Source organism: Miscanthus floridulus, chromosome 9 (assembly GCF_019320115.1).
Source record: "Miscanthus floridulus cultivar M001 chromosome 9, ASM1932011v1, whole genome shotgun sequence".
In the NCBI taxonomy this organism is placed as follows: Eukaryota; Viridiplantae; Streptophyta; class Magnoliopsida; order Poales; family Poaceae; genus Miscanthus; species Miscanthus floridulus.
Genome location: NC_089588.1, coordinates 113,331,325 through 113,345,220, shown reverse-complemented (window position 1 = coordinate 113,345,220; position 13,896 = coordinate 113,331,325). Strand labels below are relative to the sequence as shown.

At 46.5% G+C, this 13,896-nt stretch overlaps 1 pseudogene; it reads right to left on the bottom strand.

Moving 5' to 3' along the window:
* Positions 1-512: 512 nt before the first annotated feature.
* On the bottom strand, positions 513-8,217 carry LOC136480602 (cysteine-rich receptor-like protein kinase 10; annotated as a pseudogene).
* Between the last annotated feature and the right edge of the window lie 5,679 nt (positions 8,218-13,896).

Here is a 13,896-nt window from a genome sequence, read left to right as displayed (position 1 = left end):
AGTTGGTCTAAGTATAAGGACTTACTGACCAACCGTCCAACTATGAAGCAAAATAAAAATACCAACTGATGTTTGATTGGGAAAACAAGAAATACAGAAGGGCTGTATGTTAGAAATCTTTACCGACTGGCCATTCATCGATACTTTGGTAATTCTACCTTTTGGATTGTGGTATAATGACATTAGCATACACAATATACTAGTATTTATTAAACACATTAGATTAAAACTAGTAAGGATTAAAATACTCCAAATATTTCTATGAAAATCTTTGACGTACACTTTTCAGGCTGAAGATATGAAAAACTGGAACTTTCATTATTTGAGGATGTCGTAAACGAAGTATCCACCATACAAAAAAAATTGTGAGCGTCAATATGCTTACACGAAACAATCCATTTCTAGGAGTGACAACGATCCCATATATAGAAGACGACATTTTTTATTAAGAAACTATACAGAGCATGCAGTGCAGTATACCAGAAATAAATGATACTTGGCCGCTTGTGAGTTATGACGGTGTATGTTTGTCATCGTAGCAAGCAAGATGTCTCAGTCACACTGATGATGGAACCCGTGGTGGTCGTAGCAACGGAGTTGTCCAACAACGACTGTGGTGGTTCGAATGTCGCCACCGGCATCTTTGCAGGGAGACTTGGCATCGAGGATCCTTCCGCGACTGTAGAATTCCAACACCCAGTGCACCAGGTGGATAGTCGTGCCATTAACATCGGCGATTGTTGCGGGCCGTCCGCAGGCGATCTCGAGGACGACGACACCAAAGCTGTAAACATCGGACTGAATATGCAGGTATTGCCCGTGACCATGCATTCTGGGTCCATGTAACCTATCGTGCCAGCGAGCACAGTCGTGTGCGATCCCCTACCGTGGTCGATGAGCCTCGCAAGCCCAAAATCACCAAGCTTTGCGTTGAACGATGCATCTAGCATAATGTTGCTGGGCTTGATGTCACGGTGCACAACACATTTCTGGCAATCCTGATGAAGGTACAGAAGTGCTGAACCAACTCCAAGCACCATCTCAGGCCTATATAAATAACACAAGAGACAATGTCAAACAAAAAAAAGCAGTTAGTTTCGAGAGAGCACTGGAAGTTGGTATGAAGTGAACTGGGTCAGGAGTAGCTAGATAGTAGTGTGCTACCTGATCGGCCATGACAATACTTTTTTGGGGTTGTGAATATGAGTATCAAGACTTCCAAGAGCTCTTCACCAGCATGGCACCAACCGATGAGCTCCACGAGGTTGCGGTGCCTCAGCCGGCTTATGATCTTCACCTCGGACTCGAATTCCTTCCTACCCTGATTGGAGTTCTTAGATATACCCTTTTTATAGCGACATGAAGATCCATGTCCTTCAAGTAACCATGGTACACTGACCCAAAACCCCCTTCTCCAAGTTTCTCCTCTTGGGAGAAATTCCTGGTGGCGACAGCCAGATCTCTGTAGTGGAACCGTCTGGGCCCTGCACCTTTCTCAAACTCCTCTTCTTGCGGCTCGCCGTCGAACATAGCGCCTAGTTCCTGTTCTGGTGCAGTATCCTTTCTCCTGCGTCGCCAAAAGAGCGCTGCCATGATGCCCAAGGCGACGGCAGCAGCCAATGAACCCAGAGTAGCACCGGCTATGAGCCTTCCGTGTCGAGGCCGTGGTGGGGAGGCGACGTAGCTTTCGCATTAATAAACAAGAACATGCAGACGCCAGATGTTCCAGAATTATTAGGTTTGTTTGCGTGAGACACTGAAAATATATTTGCAGATATCATATTGTCACCGACGCCAAGGTACTGAACAAGGAAGACTCTGAACCTGGGAGCGAGCCTTCTGGGAGCGAGCCTGTTCAAGTTGAGGGCAAGAAAGGGTCGCGGAGCCGCAGGCCCAACTACAACATCTACGGGCCTGACTGGGTGTGAGGCGTTATCGGCCCATCTTCGTTTTTCGCTTTGTTTGCTCGACGGCCCATGTAACGGGCAGGGTGCCGAACGGCTCCTATGTAAGTCTTGCTGGCGAAGACGAACGCGAGCTTGAACACGTTATCGAACCAAGCCGGTTGGCGTCGGCGGCGAGCTCCTGGCGGTGGCCGGAGTCTCGAGTTCAAGTAATCCCCGAGCTAGATTGCCTCACAACTATCTAGTCCGGTTACATCTGCTATCAGAGCTTAGATCCTGGCGCCTCAATCCCACCACCACACGCACCTCACCCGGCAATCATCTAGGATGTCGCCTGAGGAACAATTCGAGCAGATTTTGGCCCTACTGAGCGAGAATTCGAAGGGAATATCTGAGCTGAAGCATTCGATGTCTGAGATCCGGTTGGCGAAGGAGGAGATTGAAGCCTGGAAGCCCGAGGTCAATCTCCGCGTCACCGACCTAGAGAAGGCGGTGAACCATCTGGGCGATCTGGTGGAGAAGCTCTTCTCTGACCAGGCCAAGTCACCAGCGACGACGGGAGAATTCATCAACCCGTCCGCGCTCCCCGAGCTCTACTCATCCAAGGGCGGGGCGAGTTTGGTGTCGGGTTCCGCTCATCTGGAACCGTCCCTGTCCGGGGCGACATCAGGGCCAATTGGCCACCGTGAAGAAATTCATCACCGGGGTGCTGGATTTGGGGTGGTTTATACCACCCTGGATCCGCCTCCGGTCACAGGTGCGATGAACCACACTAAATCTTCTTCTGATGTGTTGAATTATGATGGTTCTATACCTAGTGACTGGCATGCGCGTGCTTTGCTTAGTGCTGCAATGCCCGATTTACCTTTCCCCAAATTTGATGGCACAAACCCTAAGCTCTGGATTAAGAATTGTGAAACCTTCTTCGAAGTTTATCTTGTAGATCCTCGTTTATGGATTCACTATTCCACTATGCACCTCACTGGTTCTGCAGCTCTGTGGTTCCAGACAGTCCAATCCACCGTGAAAACAATGTCCTGGGCAGACTTTGTCGCTACTGTGAGTGCCAAGTTTGATAGGGATGAGCATAACCAACTCATGAGGCAATTTTTCCATATTCGCCAACTCACCAATGTCCATGAGTACATAGAAAACTTCTGTGATATAGTCCACCAACTCCTAGCTCATGATCCCAATTTTCCCAGTTCTGTTATAACTAATAGGTTTATAGATGGACTTAAAAGAGAGATAAAAGCTGTTATTATGGTTCATAGACCCCAAGACTTGGACTCTGCGAGTTCCTTGGCTTTGTTGCAGGAGGAAGCTCTATTGGATCTACCCAACAGCAGCCACAGAAGGGGAGATGCTAATACGATGTACAAGAGATCTTACTCTGAAGGTGTGAGAACCAGTGTGATACCTACTGGCAGTGCACCAAGGTATTCTCCAAGTCCAGGTGATGACAAGAAGATGCTAGACTCTACCAGAAGCAGGCAAGGGGATGATAAATTGTCTGCTCTGAAGAACTATAGAAAGGCCAAGGGGTTATGTTTTAAATGTGGGGAAAAATGGAGTCCGGGCCACAAATGTCAGACGGTGTCTTTACATGCCATGGAAGAAGTATGGGAGTTCCTGACAGATGATCAGTCAGAATTGCAAGTACAAGTTGATGAAGAGAATGACTCTGGGGAAGATTTAATGGAAATCTCTGTTTAGGCTATGAAAGGCACAGAAGGTATGAGGACTGTCAGGCTCAGAGGTTTCTTGGCTGGACAAGAGGTTTTCATGTTAGTAGACTCTGGGAGTACCAACTGCTTCATCAGTGAAGATTTGGCCTCAAGAATTCAGGGGAAACAAGCCTTATCTAACCCTGTCTTGGTCAAGGTTGCAAATGGAAACCTCTTGGAATGCACTCATGAATTGCCAGAACAGCTGTGGAATATTCAGGGCATTACTTTCAAGAACTCATTCAAAATTATACCACTTGGTTGCTACGATGTGATACTTGGAATGGACTAGCTTGAGAGTGTCAGCCCTATGCAGATCCATTGGGCTGAAAAATGGTTACAGTTTGAAAATCAGAGCAGAACAATGAAAATTTTGGGAATCCCACCTGAAACTATTGTGGGACCCCCCATTTCCAACCATCAACTTGATGCCATGGTGAAACATGATGCAATACTACATTTTGTGCAGTTAAGTTCTATGGCAGAGACTAAATCTAGTGAAGCCTCATTGCCAGCAGGCATCCAAGAGCTAATTAAACAATACTCAGATCTCTTCCAACCAATACTAGGTTTACCTCCTAAGAGAGAGGGGGATCATTCTATACCTCTTTTGCCAGGAGCAACACCCTTTAGACTGAGGCCATATAGATACAATCCAAGTCAGAAGGATGAGATTGAGAAACAAATCAAAGAGATGCTAGAAAAGGGTCTTATCAGGCACAGTGTGAGTCCATTCTCCTCTCCAGCTCTATTAGTGAAGAAAAAGACTGGAGACTGGCGGCTTTGTGTTGATTATAGATGCCTAAATGCCATGACAGTTAAGAACAAGTATCCTCTGCCCATTATAGATGAACTATTAGATGAATTGCATGGAGCTTCTTGGTTCTCTTCCTTGGATCTTTGGTCTGGATTTCATCAGATCAGAATGGTTGAAGGTGATGAACATAAGACAGCCTTTGAAACACATAATGGACATTATGAATACCAAGTGATGCCCTACGGAGTGACTGGTGGACCTGCAACTTTTCAAGGGATTATGAACTTTGTTTTGGCACAATTCCTAAGGAAGTTTGTTGTGGTCTTCATAGATGATGTGTTAATCTACAGTGCAACTTGGCAAGAACATTTGCAGCACATTGAGGTTGTTTTCCAAGCTCTACAACAGCACCAATTATATGTGAAGTTGTCTAAGTGTTCCTTTGCTAAGCAAGAATTGAGCTATCTGGGTCGTGTGATTAGTTCCTCAGGGGAGTCTACTGATCCAAAGAAGATACAGATTATATCCGAATGGCCTACACCTTAATGTGTAAAGGATCTTAGGAGTTTCCTAGGAATGGCTGGGTATTACAGGAAGTATGTGAAGAATTTTGGGTTGCTGACTAAACCTTTGACTAATTTGCTGAAGAAAGGTGTTGTGTATGTATGGACTTCGGAAACAGAGGCATCCTTTCAAGCACTCAAGACTGCCTTAGTGACAGCACCTGTCTTAGCCCTACCAGACTTTTCTAAGACATTTGAATTAGAAACAGACGCCTCAGATAAAGGGATAGGAGCAGTGTTGCAGCAAGGAGGTCACCCTCTAGCTTTTGTTAGCAAGGCACTTGGCCCAAAGGCACAGGGTCTCTCTACTTATGAAAAGGAGTACTTGGCCATATTACTTGCAGTTGATCATTGGAGGTCATATCTTCAGCATTCTGAATTTATAATCAGGACAAACTAGAAAAGTCTGGTACATTTGGATGATCAAAGGTTAACAACTCCTTGGCAGCATAAGGCCCTCACAAAGCTGCTTGGTCTCAGTTACAAAATTATTTATAAACAAGGTAAAGAGAATAGAGTTGCTGATGCCTTGTCAAGGACCAGCCATGCCGCTGATTTTGAGATAACTGCAGTGTCAGTTGTTACCACACCTTGGGTTCAAACTTTACAGGAAGCCTATACTCAAGACCCTGACACTGCCAAGCTTTTGCAAGAGTTGTCTATTCAGTCTCCCTCAGGACACTATACTCTAACTAAGGGAATCATATATTTCAAGTCCAGGATATGGGTAGGGAATGTCACATCTATTCAACAACAGATTCTGTCTGCCTTACATGCTAGTGCTGTAGGTGGGCACTCTGGGTATGAGGCTACGTACCACAGAGTCAAAAGGCTCTTTGCTTGGCCTCAGTTGAAGCAGTCTGTTAAAGAGTTTGTGGCTCAATGTACAGTCTATCAACAAGCTAAAACTGAAAGAGTGGCTTCTCCAGGTTTATTGTCTCCTCTCCCTATCCCTGATGGCTCCTGGAAGACAATTACGATGGACTTTATAGAGGGACTTCCCAGATCAAATTCCTTCAACTGCATCATAGTGGTGGTTGATAAGTTTACAAAGTATGCCCACTTTCTTCCATTGTCTCACCCTTATACAGCCCTACAAGTTGCAGTTGTGCTCATGAACAATGTGTTCAAGTTACATGGCCTGCCACAAGCAATAGTTTCAGATAGGGATAAGATCTTTACTAGCAATCTGTGGAGGGAGCTGTTCAAATTACTTAGGACAGAGCTACATATGAGTAGTGCTTACCATCCCTAGACTGATGGGCAGACGGAAAGGGTAAATCAATGTTTGGAGACCTACTTGAGGTGTTTTGTCCACTCTTGTCCCACCAAATGGTCTTCTTGGTTATCCTTAGCAGAGTTCTGGTACAACACCTCATTCCATTTCTCTCTTGGCAACACACCTTTCTTTGTGTTATATGGACACCATCCTCAACAGCTGGGAATAGAGGCGCCATGTGCTAGCAATAATTCTGATCTGAATACTTGGCTCCAAGACAGAGAGTTGATGCAGCAACTAGTTCAGCAACATCTGCTGAGAGCACAGCGTAAAATGAAGTTTCAAGCTGATAAGAAAAGATCCTTTCGCAGCTTTAATGTGGGAGATTCTGTCTACGTCAAGCTACAGCCATATGTGCAAACATCTTTGGCTAACCGGTCTTCTAACAAACTCAGTTTTCGATTTTTCGGACCATTCACAGTGATGGCCAAGATTGGGGATGTCGCTTATCAACTCCAACTGCCTGAGGACTGTTTAATTCACCCAGTCTTTCATGTCTCACAATTGAAGCAAGCTGTTGCCCCTAATGTGGTGGTCAGCCAGGACCTGCCAGACCCATCTTTGCACTTTCAGTTACCTCAAGCTGTTCTGGACCGCCTGCTTCATCTACAAAACAACTCTCCAGTACCACAAATCTTGGTCCAGTGGTCCAACCTTCCTCCAGAGCTGTCTACATGGGGAGACGAAGAAGCACTCAAGCAAGAGTTTCCTCGTGCACCGGCTTGGGGGCAAGCCGTTGCTAAAGGAGGGAGGGATGTCACCGACGCCAAGGTACTGAACAAGGAAGACTCTGAACCTGGGAGCGAGCCTTCTGGGAGCGAGCCTGTTCAAGTTGAGGGCAAGAAAGGGGCGCGGAGCCGCAGGCCCAACTACAACATCTACGGGCCTGACTGGGTGTGAGGCGTTATCGGCCCATCTTCGTTTTTCGCTTTGTTTGCTCGACGGCCCATGTAACGGGCAGGGTGCCGAACGGCTCCTATGTAAGTCTTGCTGGCGAAGACGAACGCGAGCTTGAACACGTTATCGAACCGAGCCGGTTGGCGTCGGCAGCGAGCTCCTGGCGGTGGCCGGAGTCTCGAGTTCAAGTAATCCCTGAGCTAGATTGCCTCACAACTATCTAGTCCGGTTACACATATATTAATAAGTTGCTAACCTGCTTCTTGCTGTGGAGTCGTCACCGGTGGCGGTGGTGAGGGCTCCGGCGACTCTGCTGGTGAAGGTGGAAGCATGATGCCCAGGTCTCTCCTGATCTGGTACACCACGTAGCAGCTGTAGCTTTTTACGGCGCCGTAGGAGGTGTTTGGGCGCGAGTTCGACAGCTCCGCCACCAAATACGTGAGGCACCTGGTGCACTCGCTTGAGTTGAGGTCCCTTGTGCACTGCGCGAACCCATACATCAGCTGGGAGATGCCATCAGAGTCTTTGAACACCTCACTCTGGTTGGCCAGCCGTAGTGGCGAACCGGATGCCTCTCCCACAAGCCGGCTCATCAGCGTCCACCTCGTGGCGTTCATGCCTACCATGTCGGTGACATAGGCAGATATCCATCCGTAGTACGCCACGTTAAGATCGGCGACAGAGAAGAACGACTCGTCAGAGTACCTCAGGACGCAGGCGTCGATGTAGCAGGCCTTCATCTCCCGGCTGAACGGGCATGTTTGCTGCACCCCGGCGGTCGCGGCTCGAACGCAGTTCTGGCACTGATCCCAGCTGCGGTGGCATAGCACATGATGAGGCCAAAGACAGTGTCCGGTGAGTTTCCTGCCATGCTCACATTAAACCCACGTTTGTCTATGGCGCCCGCCTGCAGATCAGCCATGAGCTTGACGAGGTTCACCTGGTATGAGCTCGCCATGGTGTAGTTGCCGGTCGTCGAGCAATAGGGCCAAGCAGCTGTGTAGTTCTGGCTAACAGCTACCAGCGCTGTTCTGGCGAACAATGAGATGCCCGTGAGAAGGGCCACCAAGAAGAAGCGCCGTGGAGTCATGGTGGTCGTTGGTGCCAACGGTGATCAACTCTTGCTAGGTTGTGGGGCAGTGAGGGAGAGGCTTCATACATTCTTATCGATTCCTATGAGTGGCGTGCAATCTTATAGTCAATGATCCTGTTCGTCGTTCCTGCAGGCTTTGAGTCGTTCAACGCGCGGTAGTCTCTGCCTCCACTTGCACAGAGTGACACAGATGTGAGTTCGTCACGTATATAGCCAAATGGCGATAGCACACTGCTTACATAGTCCCATTGGCGAACGAATAATCAAGAGAGACCTTTACAATCGTTGACTCTGATGGTACATTGCTACGAAGAACATTAGGTACTGGTGTTGGATCCTTAAATTTGGTTAATTCTTACGTATCCTACATTTGGGTAGTGGAGGCCAGCAGGCTACCTACCAGACTACCCAAATTTGTTGTCCCAAAAAATTCCCTCTCCCACTACCTACGACTATTGGGCCCAACAGATGGCTACCTATTTTTACCCAACCATGCGCCCCTCTCTCTCTCCTTCGTCGAGCACCGTCCACCCCGCACGCGCAATGGTCTGCCCCTGGTGCGGCTGTCAGGCCTAGGCATGAGCTCCTGGCGAGGCGCAGCGCGGTCTTCTTCGCTAGTGCGGCCGCCTGCCCTCGGCGCGGGCACGGCGGATCCGGGCACGCAAGCCTCGCTTGGTTGCCTACCCGGCACGGCGGCGTGCCCCCGTTGTAGCGTGGTCTTCTTCGCCGGCGCGGGCACGAGGGATCTCGGCGAGGCGGGGCTGGCGTGGTGCCCTGCCCGACACAGCGGCCTGCCCTCGGCACGGCACAGTCTTCTTCGCCGGCGTGGCCGCCTGCCCTCGGCACAGTGCGGTCGCCTTTGCCGGAGCAGGCACGGCGGATCCCAGCGTGGCGAACCTCACGCGGGTGCAGGGGCGCAAACCCGTCACGGCCGTGGGCACCTCTGCTCCGGCGAGAAGAACATGAGAGGATGAGATGTGGGACCCACATGTCATTCTCTACTAGAATTAGTTTGAGTAGCCTGTTTAAGGTAGTACTGCTGGAGTTGGGAGCAAAATATGGGTAGTATGAAAATGGGTGGCTACCCAAAGAGACAAATAGGTAATCTGTTTTAGATAGTAGTAATGGAGATGCTCTTATACTTGGTCGCTACCTACGTCATAAAAAGGTATATTCTTCCAGTAACTTGTTTGCTTACTATATATTACAAAATAGTTAAAGTACTTGACTAGAGTTAAGAGTCCATAGCGCTTGAAATACTCAACAGTCGTGAACATTGAATTTTTCTAGGCATTGGCTTTGTACTCAGAGTTTATCAAGGTCCTTGTGAGAGAGGCTAGCTAGGGTTGTCGTCTAGATTTTTGTATGCCCCTAGCTATAGCATTTATACTCCCATTCCTAAAATTATATCTATACAGTAGTATTAAAAGAATCCTTCATGTTTATCGAGATGGTCTAAAATTAAAAGATTAATTAGAAAAAGAAAAAGAATATGCCTTGTTGAATTTTATGATAATCTAATTGTATAGAATACATTTTTTTGAAGGAGATTTACTCTGCTTTTAAGAAAGCAATTAAGAGTTTACATACTAGGGATACCAGTTTACGATAGAACGAAACACACAACGCAACCTCACGAAAAGCTAACACCAAGTTCAAAACACCTGATGTTACAGAGAGACTATATCGGTATAAGCAGTAGGGCGATCGACTCTCTCATTAACCCAGGACTCCAAGCGCGACACCATCTGCAGCTGCTTGTGCTTGTCGGCGTCCTTTAGCTCATCTCGATCCCCACATCAGCATAGAGTTCATGGCAGTGTGAATAACCACATCGGGGTTAGAAGGAAAAGATCTTTCATGGCCATCTTATTACACGGTTCTTCCATATTGCCCAGGTAAAACCTGCAAAGAAAAGGATAACTAGTCTTTTAGGAACCCCCAGCCTCCTTGGCATCCATCCAGTCATAAAGTCTTGGCGGGATGTTGGAAATTCAGCCCACCCAAAAGCATCTCTAACACAGCACCACAAGTATTGAGCAAAAACACATTCAAATGAGATGTGATTAACTGTTTCAGGTTTGGTGCACACACAGCAGAGAGGGCTTCCATGCCATCTTCCCCTCTTAAAAGTTACAGCAGTTGGTAATTTGTCACGGAACATTTGCCACAGAAAAACTCTAACTTTTAAAGGAGACTTGCTTTTCCACACCAGCTTACTAAGATGATCTATTACTCCCCCATGAGTCATCCCATAGTACAGAGACTTCGTTGTGAATCTATTTGACTTATCAATAACCCACCGAACCTCTTCTTACCTACTGAGGTCCATTTGAATTCACCCTAACAACTGGTTTAAAGACCTCCAATCTTCAACCAAGTTACCATGTCAATTTCTTCTAAAAGATAGTTTTCAATCTTACCCATCACAGACCTCCTGTACTAGAGCATTTTGATCCTCACAAATATCAAACAAAAGGTTGTACTGAACTTTTAGAGGTATGTTGCCCAACCATGAATCATGCCAAAATCTAGCTTTATCACCCTTGTGGATTCATCAGTATTCAGCCCCCCACTGATACACATGTTTCACCTTATGTAACCCCTTCCAAAACTGGGAGGACCCTTTCTGATTAGAGCAAAAGTAGTTATTGGATTGCATATATTTAACTCTTAGAAGTTTACACCACAAATCCTCATAACCTGATTCTATTTTCCAAATCCACTTATTTAAAAGGCATTGGTTCATGATCTCTGTGTTGATGATGCCCAATCCACCATGGATCTTTGATTTACAAATAGCAATCCATTTTGCTATATCATATTTGAACTCATCTCCAGCTCCCCTCCAAAAGAATTTGGATCTGATTGTATCCATCTTAGAGTGTACTCCTTTTGGAAGGAAGTAGAACCCCATAACATACATAGGGAGGTTGCTCAGGCATGAATTGGTAAGGATCAACTTCGCCCATGAAGTCATGAATTTTCCTTTCCATGGATCCAGCCTTTTAATCATCTTATTATAAATCCCTTCAAAGGCACTAATCCCCAGTACCTTGTTAGATATTGGAATTCCCAAGTATTGGCTACTGGTCGGCATTGGGCAAGAGGCATAGACTCATCACAACTCTGGCATGCTCTTGCACCTCAGAGACCCTGAAAACCCCTAAGTTTGCTTTTGGTAATCGAGTGACAACTAGTGACTAGTTCTTTCAATGAGTTGTGATTGAGCTAGGGTGCACATGATGGTGATGAGCAAGCCTAGGATATGGTAAAGATGAAGATCATGTTATATGAACCAAGTGCACACCCATGGAGAGAAGGAGATGAAAACAAGCCTAAAGGTAAAGGTATATGCTAGGGGTTTTCATTTCACCGGCCAAGATGCGATAGAGTGCATGGTCCATTTATGATAGATGGTCGTACTTTTAATAGGGGAAATCTAAAGCAATTCAGTTATCTAGTGCCACCTGGTTTGAACTAATTTTGCATATGCATTGGACCTTATGACATGGTGAGAAGGCAAGTGAAAATGCTTTTGAAATTGTTTTTCAAGAGCTAACTCGACGCTTAAGTGGTGACGTTCATGTTGGAACACATTTGGAGTTAACAATTTGAAAAGTGTTTGAGAGACAGGACTTAGTGCTGATTTTTAGCACTAACCAGAAATATTTGATGCCCTTGTTGGGGGGTCACCGAAAAATAGGGTAGCGCAATACTCCTATTGTGCTAATTGTTGATACTATCGGCTGAGGCACCAGAATTTTAGTGGTGCCCTCACCCACAGAACCGGGCAAAGGGGTTCGGGGGCACGTAGCTAGGGTTAGCTACCGGATTTATCTGGTGACTTCCTGCTACACAGCACCAGAGAATGTGGTCTACTCAGGGACATGTGGAGGCATCTTGTGGTCACGCGGGAATTTCAAACGCTGGCACTACTTGCTCTATGGGTGGGCACTAGACTTATCTAGTGAACCCCCTAGAGCTCTCAGGTAGCCAAATAGATAGGTTTTTCTGTCACCGAATTACTCTATTGATGGGCACCGAAATAGCACCGGAGTAATAGGTATCGGATCGTTGTCTTCCAATAGTCATCTACATGGGGACCGAGCCTCGGGGTGGCCACCGGATCTATCCTATGGTAGTCCTTCATCAGGCATAGAATGTTGTCTACAACAGCTAGATATGTTTAATTTATGGGTATTGCATATTCATGATCCTTTCTCCGGTGGGTGTTTTTCGGTGGTCACTAGAGTTTCCGATGACCTCGAAAATAGCCACTAGTAGCCTTGCCAATGGCTAGTTTTGTGGTGGCTTATTATAGATAGCGGTGTTTGCTCGTCCCTTTGGGCTCTCTTTTCCATTCTAACTGATACGCACACCTTAGAGGAGCTCAAAAACACCTCGTACTCACTTGCTTGTTTGAGTTTTGATCTAGAGTGAGATTGAGTGAGACCTAGTGCATTTGTTTAGAGAGTTTGCATCTAGTGGCACTAGTTCATCGTTGGTGCTGTAGATTTCTTGTTACTCCTGGAGCTTGCCATCAGCTAGACGGTTTGAAGCAGCGGTAGATCATTAAGCACATTGTTGATGATTATTTGTTGCGAGTGGTTTTGTGCTCACCCTACGGGAAATCACGAAGGGCAACTCTAGTGGAATGCTCGAGGTTAGTTGGAGTACTATTAATTGATTGGCTTCTTGCGGCACTCACATTGAGAGTCAGGCTTGGATAGCTTGCTTAGCGCACGAAGCAATCATCAAAGGACTCACCCCAACAAGGATGTAGGTAGTCGGTAAGAACCCGAACCTTAGGAATAAATCTTTGTCTCTCACTTGCCCCGGTGATTTCAAATTCTACACTTGTGCTTTACATTCTTGTTCTAAATATTGCGTAGTTGTAGTTCTAGCAGTCAAGTAATTTAGCCCGGTTAGTTGCTTTTCTTGTGTAGTTCAACTAGCTAGTTAGCTTGCCTTAGTAGCCTTTGTGTGTGATCTAGTTGCTTAGGATTCTTGCTACTACAATTGTTTAGGGGGTTTGCTTTGTGGTGGTATAGGCTAGGCAAAGTAGTGGCTATTAGGGTTGTATTTTGGTCTAACCACATTGCCTAAGTACTGTGCTTTGCACAAATTTTAATAGGCCACCCCTCTAGCCATCTAGATCTTTTTAGGTAGTATCAGTATCACGTTAGCAATCAATTTAAGGTTTAACCACCTTTGGTGTAAAGGATGGCTACACATCATTCTAGTGGCCGACCCCCGTCCCTCAAAGTACGATCCTTCCCATCCTTCCCATAGGATCGTCTTTGGCTCGGAACATGGAGGAGCGCCTAACATCTCTTGAGGAATTGACTCTTGAGATGTGCGATAATATCCTGTTACTACCAATATTACCTGAATCCCGGCCTGAGGACACAGATTTTTGGGAGGATCCTCTTTGCCTGAGGGCATGGCATGCCTTGAGGCACTCGCTCTCCGCAACTGCGACAATATCCATTCACTGCCAAGTTTGCCTCTGTCCTTCCAGAAACATGAAATTTACAACTGCAACAGCTCGCTCGCAGAGTCCTGTCTGACAGAACGGCATCCAAATTGCCACAAGTTTGCTCATATCAAAGGGAAATGCATTTCAGATTTTTAGCTTTGCCTTGCCATAGAGCAGTCTGCATGTAACTTTGT